The following is a 13,986-nucleotide window of genomic DNA, read 5'->3' on the forward strand; positions in this document are numbered from 1 at the left end:
CTCTCAGTTCCCAAGGGCAGCTCTTCCACCTTATAGTTTAATTTTTGTCAAGTTTTCTGAAACCCTGTTGGACAGAAGCATCACAGAACATGGCTACTTTTTCTATGGTGTCTCTGAGCCCCACACATGTCCTGGACAGAAAGCAACTCTGAAAATTCTCTGGTAATCTATAAAAGCATAAATCACTTTTAAAATATAATTATCTGATGAAAGAAAATAAATTGAAGTTCCCACTTCTTCTCTACAGACGATAATCGGAAAACGTTTGCTGTGTGGAGTTGTATGCACAGATTTTCGGAGTGGCTTTTTTTTTTTTTAACTGAAGAAGCAGTTTTGGTATTTACTCATCAAAGAGTAAGAGAAGAATACACACCTATATTATGAGCCATAAGTATAAGGAAATGTCTTGCAGACCTTTACAAATACTATGTAGAAGGAATCAGAGATTCAAGCCAGTATCTATAAATTTCAGGTAAAACAAAAACAATATGCTGAAGTTTATTCGTGCATATTAACAAAATAACTGGTCTTTGTGTGCTGGAAGGGAGTCTTGATGTTCCATCTATTCAAATTAATGCTTTTGAACCTTGCAAATTAGAAGAAACTAAGCCACATACAAAACCCTTTTTAAGTATGAGTCTCTAGCTAATTTTGTCTCGTGGTTCCTAGCAAACTTTCTGCACCTCTTCAACTAGGAGTATTTCAGAGGAAATTTGTGGAAAACAATTATAGAGAATGGGTGCTATTTCCATTAATTTAATAAAGTGATAAAATATTAAAATACAGATATTTTGGAAAATGATTATGAATAATTAAAATAAAAGGTATTAATATGCAATAAAAATTTAAATTTGGTCATACATGATGTTTATGTGATGATAAAAAGTACGTTGACACAGAAAGGGTCAAAGGCCTTTGCATACCAAAACAAACACTGTTTCATTTGTTCAAAACAAATACTGTGTCATTTGTTTTCAGACAGCAAACAGAATGATTCTTTGACACACTCAATCTTTCCAATAAATAACCGAGTTCCCCAACCAACACCAGAAGTAGAGCAAGAAAATGTTGGTGTTTCCCATGAAGGCACCACAGAGACAGACTCAACTCTCCTGCATCTACTTAGGCACTGTCTTGGATAGGCGTGGTCTGGAGGAGGTAAACCTTGTCTAGTGAGTTGTCTGTGTCTGTGCAGGAAGCACCCAGAGATGTTTGTTTTGGAAAAATACAAAAGTATAAATTTGGTTGTACATGATGGCTATGTGACCAAGAAAAGAGTGTTTTCTTTGTGTTTAATACACAAGTTTTAAACACACTGGTACACAAAACCAAAAACCAAGATGTAACATTACAGTGCCAGGAGTGAAGGGGAAATGTGCCATTGGTCAGAAAGAAGAATGATTATTTAACAAATTCATGCTTATATAAAATAACTGAATTCCCCACCCCACCCAACAGGGAGCTCCTCCCCTTGTGCATGCAGACCCCACAGAGAGGTTCTGATCTCAGGGCTCCCTGCTGGTCCTGCCTTTGATGTGCATCGTCTGGAGGAGGAGACCCATGTCCACAGCATCATCTACAGCAAGGCAGGAGGCACCCAGGGCTGCATCTCCAGGTTTTCCCACCACTTGCTGTTGTTGAAGGTATGAAATACATAAACTGAAGAGTGGTGTTCACGGATCTTATAAGATTAACAAAGACATTACAGACATAAGAGACAACAATGATATTCTGAAACTCTGAAGCCACTGATTGATTCAAAGTCCAGCTGAGAGTATTGGTGCAGGTGAAAGGCATGGAGATTATTAATATTCTTTCACTTCATTATGGAAAAGCACAGTCATTAAGAGAACGGTCACAAAATTATTCTATTAAATGAAGTCTGTTAGCAACTAAGAAAGTGTTGCATTTGCACAGAGACAGAGGAATAAACCAATGAAAAAAGAAAACAGCATAAATACAGACGTGTATATATGAACAAATCATTTGTAAGTCAATAAATGGGGACAGATCAATTTTTCTCAAACTATTCAAAAAACTGAATATTCACAAGGGAATTAAAATCTGATCTTTAACTTCATTTTACACACAAAATCAGGTGGATCACAGACATTATATATATATATATATATTTAGTACAGTATGTAGAACACATAAGAAAATATCTTTGGGACTATGTGGTAGGGTAAGATACCTGAAACTAGACCTAGAAAGCACTAATTATATAATAAAATATTCTACATATTCTACATAGTTGACTTGAGCAATGACTTTGGAGACAGACTGAATCAAACTCAAAGCACTTTTAATCCTTTCATGTAGTGCTTAGTCTCAGATTCAGAACTGGCCCGTGGCAGTGGTAACAGTGCTCACCTCTTGAGATGTCAGGTGGGTTTGTATAAAATAATATAAAAAGCATGTAGTATAATATCACATCTATACATATCATTAAGACTAATTTTTATAATAAATTGTGAGATTTATCTTTTAGATTTATATATCAGAATGAAATAATAAGACCACTAATAAATAATGGAGCAAATATTTCTAATTAGAGTTTCATAATTATTTTAAAAACTTTTTTTGACTAACACGTTTATATTTGTCTCATATCATTCCTGTGATTACATGAGACAGAACATATATGCAAAATACATTTACAAAGGTACTGCTAACACTTATTTCATTCAGAACAAACTCTCTGAATCACTTTCAACTCATCTTGTCCATGATTTTCCCCACAATATCATCATCTGTGCTAATCACAAGCATCAATGTTGCTGCATTTCTCATGGGACTCCTATGCTACTCTATGTAAGTTTATCTTTCCAGTCTCCTGACACCCCTTCTGTAAGTTTTGATGCTTGATGTAATTACCCAAAGATGTCTTTGGGGAGGTTTAGACCAAGTTCATGTGTGTGTGCCCAAGGACAACCACATCATGACTGCTTTCTGGCAATAATGTTATAACCCTTTCAAATAGCAGATGCATCTCTCTTTAAAAGATGTTAAAATGTGTACCAAAGAATTGTTTACACACTTTTTCTCTGTGACTGCCTACTTCTCAGTGTTAAATCATGGTGGCTGAGGCAGGAGAATCGCTTGAACCCTGGGGGCGGAGGTTGCAGTGAGCCCAGATCGCGCCACTTCACTCCAGCCTGGGCAAAACAGCGAACTCCGTCTCAAAAAAAAAAAAAAAATCATGGTGGCTAATGTGCTATATTTTAGTCTGTTATTAAGTAAACATTGTTGTATATCTTTTCACATTAATTTACCAACTATATTTACATTCTACTTAGTTATTAGAAATTTTAGACTTATTAGTGAAGTGCTGCAATTGTTTTATAAACTATGGTTCAAGAAACCTATTGATGAGGAAGATATAAATTGTAGACAGACACTTGAAATTTTTCCTAAAGTGTTAGTTTTCTAAAGACTAAGGAAAATCTATATTAAAAAAATTGTGTCCTAAAGTTAGAAATATAACCAATGATCCCTGCAAGCTATATTACAAATTTAATTCTTTAATCTAACATTCTTGATCTCTGTTTTTCTTCATTCTCATTCACCCTTTTAATCACACAAATGGTGATAATACATAGTCACTGTAGAAGCAGATGCATTGTGATCTTCATAAAATGCTTTGTTCTGCCCCCTTGCTACTCTGGCAAACTCTACTTTTGGACACTTGGATATTGAAATTAGTTTTCCTGTTTCCTTGGGAAAATATTAAGTGAAGAAGAAACTCATACAATTCATAATTTAGGACTTTGACTGAAATTTCACCTATAGTTTTAGACTCCAGGAAGGTTGAATTACATGAACATGAAGTAATGATGTTAAATATATGAGCCATTCATCCATTGAACTACAACTCCTAATCAGGCTACAGTGTGGAGACAGCATGTTGGAGCGTTTGTCTTAGATTGTGGTCTAACACTTGGGTTTGTTTGCAATGACATCTTTTTTAGAATTGCGGTGGCCTTTGTGAATTTAGTGGCTTAGTATATTGTGGGAAATCATGCCTTCCATGCTATTAAAGCACTTGTTTGGGCACTCAGTGCTCAGCACTCTGTCCTTTGTGTCCATAACAATATGGCAGTAGAGTTTTGTGTATATTGCCTGTTTTCCTTTAAACTTGAGAACTCAGAGCTCAATTATTGTGACCACCATGCGGTAGTCCTCATAACTCATGTCCAGGCCTAACTGTGGCTCATGTCTGTTGCTCTGGCCATTTTGGGGTCCATTTATTGGTGGGCAGAATATTCACAGTATGAATCATAATAGATCAAAAAGTATGCATTAAAATGAAGAGAAACAGAAGATCTGTCATTTAAGTATTGTACTATAGCATCTTGAATAAACCTCCTTTAAGATGTCAAGTTTAAAAGAGGAATTGTGTCTTAAAGAGTAAAGTACATGGAACTTAGAAGACTTGGAAGGTTTCTTAAAGTATAGATGCTCAAATAACAGCACCTAAATCACTTCTATGCTGATATCAGAAGTGAAAAATGTGGTCGAGGTCAGTCATATCTCTCACTCTAGGTCTCTAGGCTGCAAGATATCATTTTCTCATATAAACTATGAATATGCTATAGAGAATATGCCCCATGTTTATGGACCATCATAAAGGCAATAGTCTTGGCTTTGTCTATGTCTGTGTGAGTGCAGCATGCAGACTCACGGCTTGGTAGGCTTTGTAGGCATGGGTCTTTGGCACAACCCTGGTCCTAACACCGCAGAGTGCTGTGAACTATGAACAGGGACCTATGAGGGGGATAGCTGGACAGTTCTTCCTGCTGTGAGATTCTTTGTTTAGCCAGAACATGTGCAGAGTCACCATTTAGCCTGGGTCCATCTCTTAGATCACTGCATGGTACGGGGAGATCTGTTACATACTGCTTTTTCTTGTATCTACTCAGCTTTCTCCAGCCATACACAGCATATACTGAATCACTCACATGACTTCACCTGCCAAAAACCACTTGTCTACAGATTCATATCGAGGTCTTAGTAAGCAAGCATTGTCATCAACCACCATATTTAGAAGCATTGTTTGTGTGCCCTACTCACCTGCTGCCAGGATGACATTTATTCTGTGGTCTTTGACCTTGTAAATGGACAATATAATTCCAAGATGTGAAGAGCAACAGAATATATGGTCCCAAATAATTCATGACAAGAGAAATAGAAATTATCACAGTGATCTGATAATCAGTTGAAGAACAAATCTCTGTACCAAGGGAATTAAAACTCTCTCCTGATTGTAGAAATACAATTTGTGTTCCCTGTCACTGACATTTTGCAATATTGGCTTCTAATGTCCAGCAGTCATTTTTTCCAGAAAGGCTTTAGTGGAATTATGTGAATAAACTGCCAGACAATGTCTGAAAATGGGGCGTCCTGGGATATTTGAGGAACAGGCACCTCTCTCTGAAGAAGTGGTTACTGACACTTGAAATGTTCGTGGATAATCAGTAGCATGATTTCAAACACAAAACTGGATGAGAGTCCCTGGAGCTAACTGTGTTTAACTGAAGCAGGTGCACCTGGGTTCAGAATGGTGGATAGATTAGGAAAGCTCTGCTGCTGTTCTTTCCCTACTTGCCCACCCCATCTCCTGAAACCAAGCTAATGTGCTTGTGTCTTTTTGTTGGTTTTTGTTTTGCACCAAAATATTATTTAAAAATTACTTTGAAATCATATTTGACTTACAGAAGGAGGTATATATAGTGCAGAGAGTTTCATATACCTTTCAGCTTAAAGGAATGTTAACACATTATATAACCATAGACTATTCATGAAAAGTGAGAAATTGACAGTGTTATAAAACCATCAATGGAACTACAGACTTTATTCATAGTTTTCTTCAGGTTTCCAGTAATGTCACTTTTCTATTCCAGTATCTAATCTAGGATACCACATTACATTTAATACAAGCTGTATTACTTAGCTATTGTTGTATAACAAATTCCCACACAGCTTAGTGGCTGAAAGGCACACAGACATTACTCACACTTTCTCTTGGTCAGGAATCTAGATGCGGAAGATGGCCAAGGCTGAAGTCTCCCCTGAAGGCTCAGCTGGGGAAGGATCCTCCCCAGGCTCACATGATTGTTGTTAGGATTTAATTCTGGTTCCATGTTAAGATGACTTCACTAGGAAATTATTTCATACTTTTAAAGAATAAATACAAATTCATTATGAATTCTCTAAAAACATTAAACAACAGCAATGACAGTGGTGAAGAGATCACTCCCAATGCACACTGTGAGGTACTTTATCCTCATACCGCAATTAGACCAAAACATTTCAAGAAAGGAAAATTAAGACCAATATGCCTTATGAATAAAGAGGCAAAAGTCCTTAAGGAAATAATAGCAAAACAAATCATCAACATGCAAAAAGTATTATACACTATGGCTAAGGGTATTTCCTCAGGAATGCAAATTTTGTTCAACATACAATTCATGCAGTGTATTAATGGAAGAAAGCACAGAACATACACGATCATCTCAAAGACACAGAATAAGCACTTGACAAATCAAAAACACATTCATGATATAGATATGCAGCAAATTAGGACTATACAAAAGTGTCTTCACTTTAAAGCATCCAAAAAAAAAAACCCTCACATGATATAAGTTTTCTGAAAGGCTCAATACTTTCTCCAAGATTAGAAATAAGACAAGGAATTTCATTCTGGCCACATTTTTTCCCCACATTATGCTAGAGGATGTAGCAAGGACAATTAGTCTAGAAAGATGAATACAAGACATCTAGTATAAAAGAAAGTAAAACTCTGTTGGCAATTGACATGATTTGTGTATAGAACATCAAAATGACTCTAATAAAATAGAATGCAAATTAAAATATAAGTTCAATACAGTTCCAGTACACAAGGTCAATATATAGAAATATGTTGATAATACTTTTTACATGGCTCTATAGATTTAATGCAATTTCCATGAAAATCCCAGGTGACCTTTTTTCACTAACTTGTCAAACAGATTTTAAATTGTATATATAATGCAATAGAGAAGAGTTAAAGTAATTTTGAAAAAAAACCAGAATTTCTAAAATAGACTCATACTTTCGGATTTTAAAATTAAAGACAAAGCCATACTAATTATTATGTGTGGTGTAGACATACAGATAAATAGAATAAAATTGAATATCAAAAAGTTAAGCTTTACATTTATGGTCAAATAATTTTACAAGGGCTCCAAGTAAATTCAATATGGAAAAGTATTTTTTTTCATCAACAGATTCTGTGGCAAGCTGACATCGTTGACATCAACAGGCAAGTTAACTCCTCCCTCACGGCATATGCATAAATAGTTCAAATTAGTCACTGATATGGTTTGGACTTGTGTTCCTGCCCAAATCTCATGCCATATTGTAATCCCCAATGTTACAGGAGGGGCTTGGGGGGAGGTGATTGGATAATGGGGGAAGATTTCCCCTTGCTGTTCTCATGACAGTATGTGAATTTTCATGAGATATCGTTATTTAAAAGTGTGTAGGACCTCACCCTTCTTTCTCTTCTTCATTCTCAGACCATGAAAGATGTGCCTGCTTTCCCTTCTCCTTCTGCCATGATTGTAAGTTTCCTGAGGCCTCCCCAGCCATGTTTCCTCTATAGCCTGCAGAACTATGAGTTCATTAAACCTCTTTGCTTTATAAATTACCCAGTTTCAGGTAGTTCTTTATAGCAATGCAAGAACAGGCTAATACAGAAAATTGCTACTGGGAGTGGGGCATTGCTATAAAGATACTTGAAAACGTGGAAGTGACTTTGAAACCGGGTAATGAGCAGAGGTTGCAACAGTCTGGAGGGGTCAGAAAAATATAGGAATATGAGGAGAAGTTGGAACTTTCCAGAGACTGGTTAAATTTTTGTGACCACAATGCTGATAGTGACATGGGCTATGAAGTCCAGGCTGAGGTGGTCTCAGATGGAGATGAGGAACTTATTGGGAACTACAGTAAGGATCACTCTTGTTATGTTAGCACAGAGACTGGTGGCATTGTGCTCTTGCTCTAGGGATCTCTGGAACTTTGAATTTGAGACTGATGATTTAGGGTATCTTGTGGAAGAAATTGCTAAGCACAAAGTGTTCAAGATGCGGCCTGGCTGCTTCTAACAGCGTATTGTCATAGTGTGAGCAAAGTGATGCTGTGAAACTAAAACTTATATTTAAAAAACAGGCAGAGCATAAAAGTTTAGAAAATTTGCAGTCCAGCCATTTTGTAAAAAAGAAAAACCTGACCAAGTGCTGTGGCTCATGCCTGTAATCCCAGCACTTTGGGAAGCTGAGATGGGTAGATCACAAGGTCAGGATTTCAAGACCAGCCTGGCCAATATGGTGAAATCTTGTCTCTACTAAAAATACAAAAATTAGCCTGGCATGGTGGCACATGCCTGTAGTCCCAGCTAGTCAGGAGGCTGAGGCAGAAGAATTACTTGAACCTGGGAGGTGGAGGTTGCAGTAAGCTGAAATCGCACCACTGCACTGCAGCCTGGGTGACAGAGTGAGACTCTGTCTCAAAAAAAAAAAAAAAAAAAGAAGAAGAATCCATTTTTTGGGGAGGAATTCAAGCCAGCTGCAGAAATTCGCATAAGAGGAGCCAAATTAGCAGGGCGTGGTGGCTCATGCCTGTAATCCCAGCACTTTGGGAGGCCAAGACGGGCAGATCATGAGGTCAGGAGATTGAGACCATCCTGACTAACACAGTGAAACTGTGTCTCTACTAAAAAATACAAAAAATTAGCCGGGCTTGGTGGTGGGTGCCTATAGTCCCAGCTACTCGGGAGGCTGAGGCAGGAGAATGGCATGAACCCTGGAGGCTGGAGCTTGCAGTGAGCCAAGATCACACCACTGCACTCCAGCCTGGGCGACAGAGTGAGACTCTGTCTCAAAAAAAAAAAAAAAAAAAAAGAGGAAACAAATTTTAATAGCCAAGACAATAAGGAAAATGCCTCAAAACCACTTCAGGAACATTCCCATCAGCCCCTCCCATCATAGGCACAAAAGCCTAGGAGAAAATAATCATTTCAAGCACCAAGTGCAAGGCCTTGGTGCCCTGTGCAACCTGGGGCTACTGCTTATCACTGTGCCCCAGTGGCTCCAGCTCCAGCTCTGACTAAAAGGTCCCCAGATACATATCAGGCTACTGCTCCAGGAGGTGCAAGCCATAATCCTTGGCAGTTTCCATGTGGTGTTAAGCCAGAAGGTACACAGAGGGAAAGAGTTGAGGCTTGGGAGCCTCTGCCTAGATTTCAGAGAATGTATGGAAATGCCTTGATGCCCAGGCAGAAGTCTGCTGCAGTGATGGAGCCCTTAGGGAAAACCTGTATTAGGACAGTGCAGAGAAGAAGTACAGAGTTGGAGCCCCCACAGAGAGTCTCCACTGGGGGCCTAGTGGAACTGTGAGAAGAAGGCCACTGTCCTCCAGACCCCAGAGTGGTATATCCACCAACAGCTTGCACTATGTGCCTGGAAAAGCCACAGGCACTCAATGCCAGCCCTTGAGAGCCGCCATGGTAGCTGAGCCCTGCCAAGCCAGAGGGGCAGAGCTGCCCAAGGCCTTGAAAGCTCATCCCTTGCATCAGTGTGGTCTGGATGTGAGATACAGACTCAAAGGAGATCATTTTGGAGCTTTAAGATTTAATGACTGCCCTGCTGGGTTTCAGACTTGCATGGGGCCTGCTGCCCCTCTGTTCTAGCTGATTTATAACTTTTGGAATGAGTGTATTTACCCAATGCCTGTACCCCCATTGTATATTGAAAGTAATGACTTTGCTTTTGATTTTACAGGCTCATGGGTAGAAGGGACTTGCCTTGTCTCTGATGAGACTTTGGACTGTGGACTTTTGAGTTAATGCTGAAATGAGTTAAGAGTTGGGTGACTATTGAGAAGGAATGATTGTATTTTGCAATATGAGAAAAAACATGATATTTAGAAGAGGCCAGGGGCAGGATGATATGGTTTAGATTTGTGTCCCCTCCCAATCTCATGGCAAATTGTAATCTCCAATGTTGGAGGAGGGGCCTGGTGGGAGGCGACTGACTCGTGGGGGTAGATTCCCCCTTGCTGTTCTGGTGATAGTGAGTTATCACAAAATGTGGTTGTTTAAAAGTGTGTGGCACTTCCCTCTTCTATCTATTCCTCCTTCTCCAGCCATGTAAGATGTGCTCGCTTCCCCTTTGCCTTCCAACATGATTGTAAGTCTCCCCAGTCATGCCTCCTGTACAACCTGTGTAACTGTGGATATATTAAACCACTGTTCCTTATTAACTACGCAGTCTCAGGTAGTTCTTTATAGCAGTGTGGGAACAGACTAATACAATCATACATCTAAATAGCCAAAACTAAAAACAGAAACAAATTGTTTAACAAAGGTTAAACAATGGTTTCTAAGATATGACAACTAATGCACAAGAGGAAGGAGAAAATAGATATATTGAAAAATCACTAATAAAATATATCATAATTTAAAGTACATAATAAAAGAATGAAAATTTAAAAATGGGAGAAAAGTCTTTGTATGTCAAATAGCCAATAAGAATTTATAATCCAGAATATATTACAACATCTTACAACTCAAAAATCCAAAGACAAATGCTCCAATCAAAAATAGACAATTTGAACAATCATGTCTCCAAATAAGCTATAGTAATGTTTAATAAGCATATGGAAAGATGCTCAATGCCTCTGTCATTAGGGAAATGCAAATCCCAACCATAAGATATCCTTTACTAACCCAAAAGGCATATTACTAAGTCCAAAAAGCAATTTGGAAAAATCAAAATACTTTTTTTTTTAAATATATGACACTCTAGAAAAGGCATAAGTATAGAGACAGTAAAGAGTTTATTGGTTACCAGGGTCTCAGCCAAAAGGAAAGACAAATCTGTAAAGATAGAAAATTTCTTTTTGTATATTATTTTGTATGCTACTGTAATGTGGATAAAAGGTACAGTTTTTCAACTCCCAGAAAACTTTATAACACAAAGAGTGAGCCTAAAAGTATGTAAATTAACAAAATAACTTATTGAGTAGATAGGAACAGTCCAGGAAGAAATGCAGAGAAAATACTTTACACAAATCTATAAAATAATCCACTGAAGGAAGGGGAAAAATAAGCTGACCTAAGCAACTTACATAATAAGTGCAGATTCTGTCTAAAGGCTAAGGGATTTATACATAAGCAGTTGGTATACATAAACAGGTGGTAAGGGTGTTTCTCATGGGGTTGTATGTTTCTTATTCTGAAACCACTATGCCTGCATTTTCAGGTGGTTAAATATTACAGTGGTAGGCTACATACAGATAAGTTAGATGGGTAGACAGATTCACATGGTGCTAAATAAGATCGTGTGGGACTGAGGACGCTGTAGGAATTCATGTTTAATTTAATGCAGATACATATGGAGACTTGTAGAAATTTGTAAACATATGTGTATATTTACTCTTTGCTCTGTTAGCTAACAAGGCCTCCAATCAACACATTCCCCAGTAACAACGTGTACAACCAATGAGTGCCCAAATCTTCATTTTTAATTTCATTCTCCAACAAAAAAGGTAGGGATCTGTGAGAAAAAGGTCAATAATTGACTTGAACAGGGACTAAATACAATTAGCCTGGAGTATCTAGTGGTGATCAAACAAGACAAAATGCTCAACAACAATGCAACCAATGAATCAGCCACATAACAATGTCAACTCTTAAATATGGTGGTATTTCAAAATGACAGGAGACTCAATTGAAAGACTTTCTGATGGTATTCAGTCTCATGCTGAGTGTTTAAACAAGGTTTTCTCTGGTTTGAGCATTTTGGACTTAGACTATGGTACCCAAAAAGCATCCCAGGATCTCCAGCTTTACATGGCATGTGGTGGAAATGGTCAGCCTCCATAATCATATGATTTAGTTCCCCGAAAAATCCCTATCTATCTATCTATCTATCTATCTATCTATCTATCTATCTATCTATCTACAGCTAGATAGCTAGCTCCTACATATCTATCCTATTGGTTCTGTTGCTCTAGATAACCCTGAGTAGTATAGATTTTGGTAGTAAGAACGGTTGTATAGGAAGAGAATTTTAAGGATGAGTGTCCTTAATCAAATTTGGGGTTTCTAGAACTGGCTTTCTAATCTGATTGGACCTAAAGTCTAAGAACTGTATTTCTAACAGTAGAAAGAGCAATGACAGTCAATGACATGAACTGTTTTTAGAGATCCCCAAAATGTCTGCATTTGATGCTCTTAATTAAGCACTGATAAGAGGCAAGGTACTTGTTTACTCTGTATGTAATACAGACATTTGCATAAAACCATGGAACATAATGATGACGGGTTTGTTGCTTCTAATTTCACTGGGAAATTTGATGAAAGACAATAATGAGCTTAGGGATTCAATTTTGCAGAACCAGCTCCACATAAACAGCCTGAGTTTCTACCTGTGCTCTGAGCCAGAAAACTCTCTTGTAGCCACAGGGAAGTATTTGCTAAAAGTCAAACACAAGCCCTTATCATGCCACTGGCTGAATTACAAGAAACACTGAACTCCTCAATCTGGCAGGGTGTCTACTGTTGAAGTGGAAGTTGAGAAAGAATAGCATCCTGTAACTTGGGATGAGGATGGATGGGAAGACTGATGTGGCTGGGGACATTGATCTCCTAAATTCTAATGAGTTTTTATTGCCAGCAGAAGTGGCCTCCTTACAGCCACCCTTGGCAATGGCCTTCTCACACAAAGTGATGTAGGCCTTTCCATATATGTCTGAGTAGCTTACAGCTACAATGCCTAAGGAAACGGTAATGGCTTCCCCTGAAGCAGCTGTCAAACAATACACTGCTGATTACCTTCAAGACCCACCCCTGACAGCTGTGTTTCTTCTAGACTCATGGTGAGACTAAAGTTACAACATGCCCATGAGGAGGTGTGATATATGTGAAAAAATCTACCTGACTTTTCTAACTAATGCAAAGAGAAATCTGAAGACCCTATGTGGAAATAAAGATTATGGCTGTGGATAGCTGGGTGTGGTGGCTTGTACCTGTAGTCCTGGCTACACAGGAGGCTGAAGTGGGATGAATGCTGGAACCCAGGTGTTTGAAGCTGCAGTGAGTGACGACTGTACCACTGCACTCCAGCCTAGCCAAAAGAACAAGACCTCATCTGTAAGAAACCAAAACAAGAAAAAAAAAGCGTTGATAACAGTAGAAGGAATATAAACTTGAATCAGTCCAAATTTAACGATACAGGGCCATTAAGCAGATATTCTGGTTTAATGTTGCAGCTTCGGTATTTAAGGACGGTATTAGTAGTTTTATGACTGGTTGGCTGAAGTATAGTTCAACAGATGTATGACCATGAGCAAGTCGGTGATTCCCCCATCTTCCGTGTATTATGTTGGATGAAGGAATTCATAGGCCTAGGGAGATAGGAATGCTAGAATGGATCTGCCGTTTAAAAGCAACTTACAGCAGGGCATGGTGGCTCATGCCTGTAATCCCAGCACTTTTGGAAGCCAAGACAGGTCCATCAGTTGAGGTCAGGAGTTTAAGACCAGCCTTCACACCTAGGGTTAAATGACGAGTTAATGGGTACAGCACGCCAACATGGCACATGTATACATATGTAACTAACCTGCACGTTGTGCACATGTACCCTAAAACTTAAAGTATAATAAAAAAAATTGAAAAAAAAAGAAAAACTCATTCTAAAATTCAAGTGGAAAAAAAAAAAAAAAGACCAGCCTTGCCAACATGGTGAAACCCCGTCTCTACAAAAAACTACAAAAATTAGCCAGACATGGTAGCACACACCTGTTGCCCCAGCTACTCAGGAGGCTGAGGCCAGAGGATGGTTTGAATCCAGGAGGCAGAGTTTGCGGTAAGCTGAGATCATGCCACTGCACTCCAGCCTGGGCAAAAAAAGCGAGACTCTGTTTCTAAATAAATAAAAAAAT

The sequence above is a fragment of the Pan paniscus genome, chromosome 16, assembly GCF_029289425.2.
Source record: "Pan paniscus chromosome 16, NHGRI_mPanPan1-v2.0_pri, whole genome shotgun sequence".
Lineage (NCBI taxonomy): Eukaryota > Metazoa > Chordata > Mammalia > Primates > Hominidae > Pan > Pan paniscus.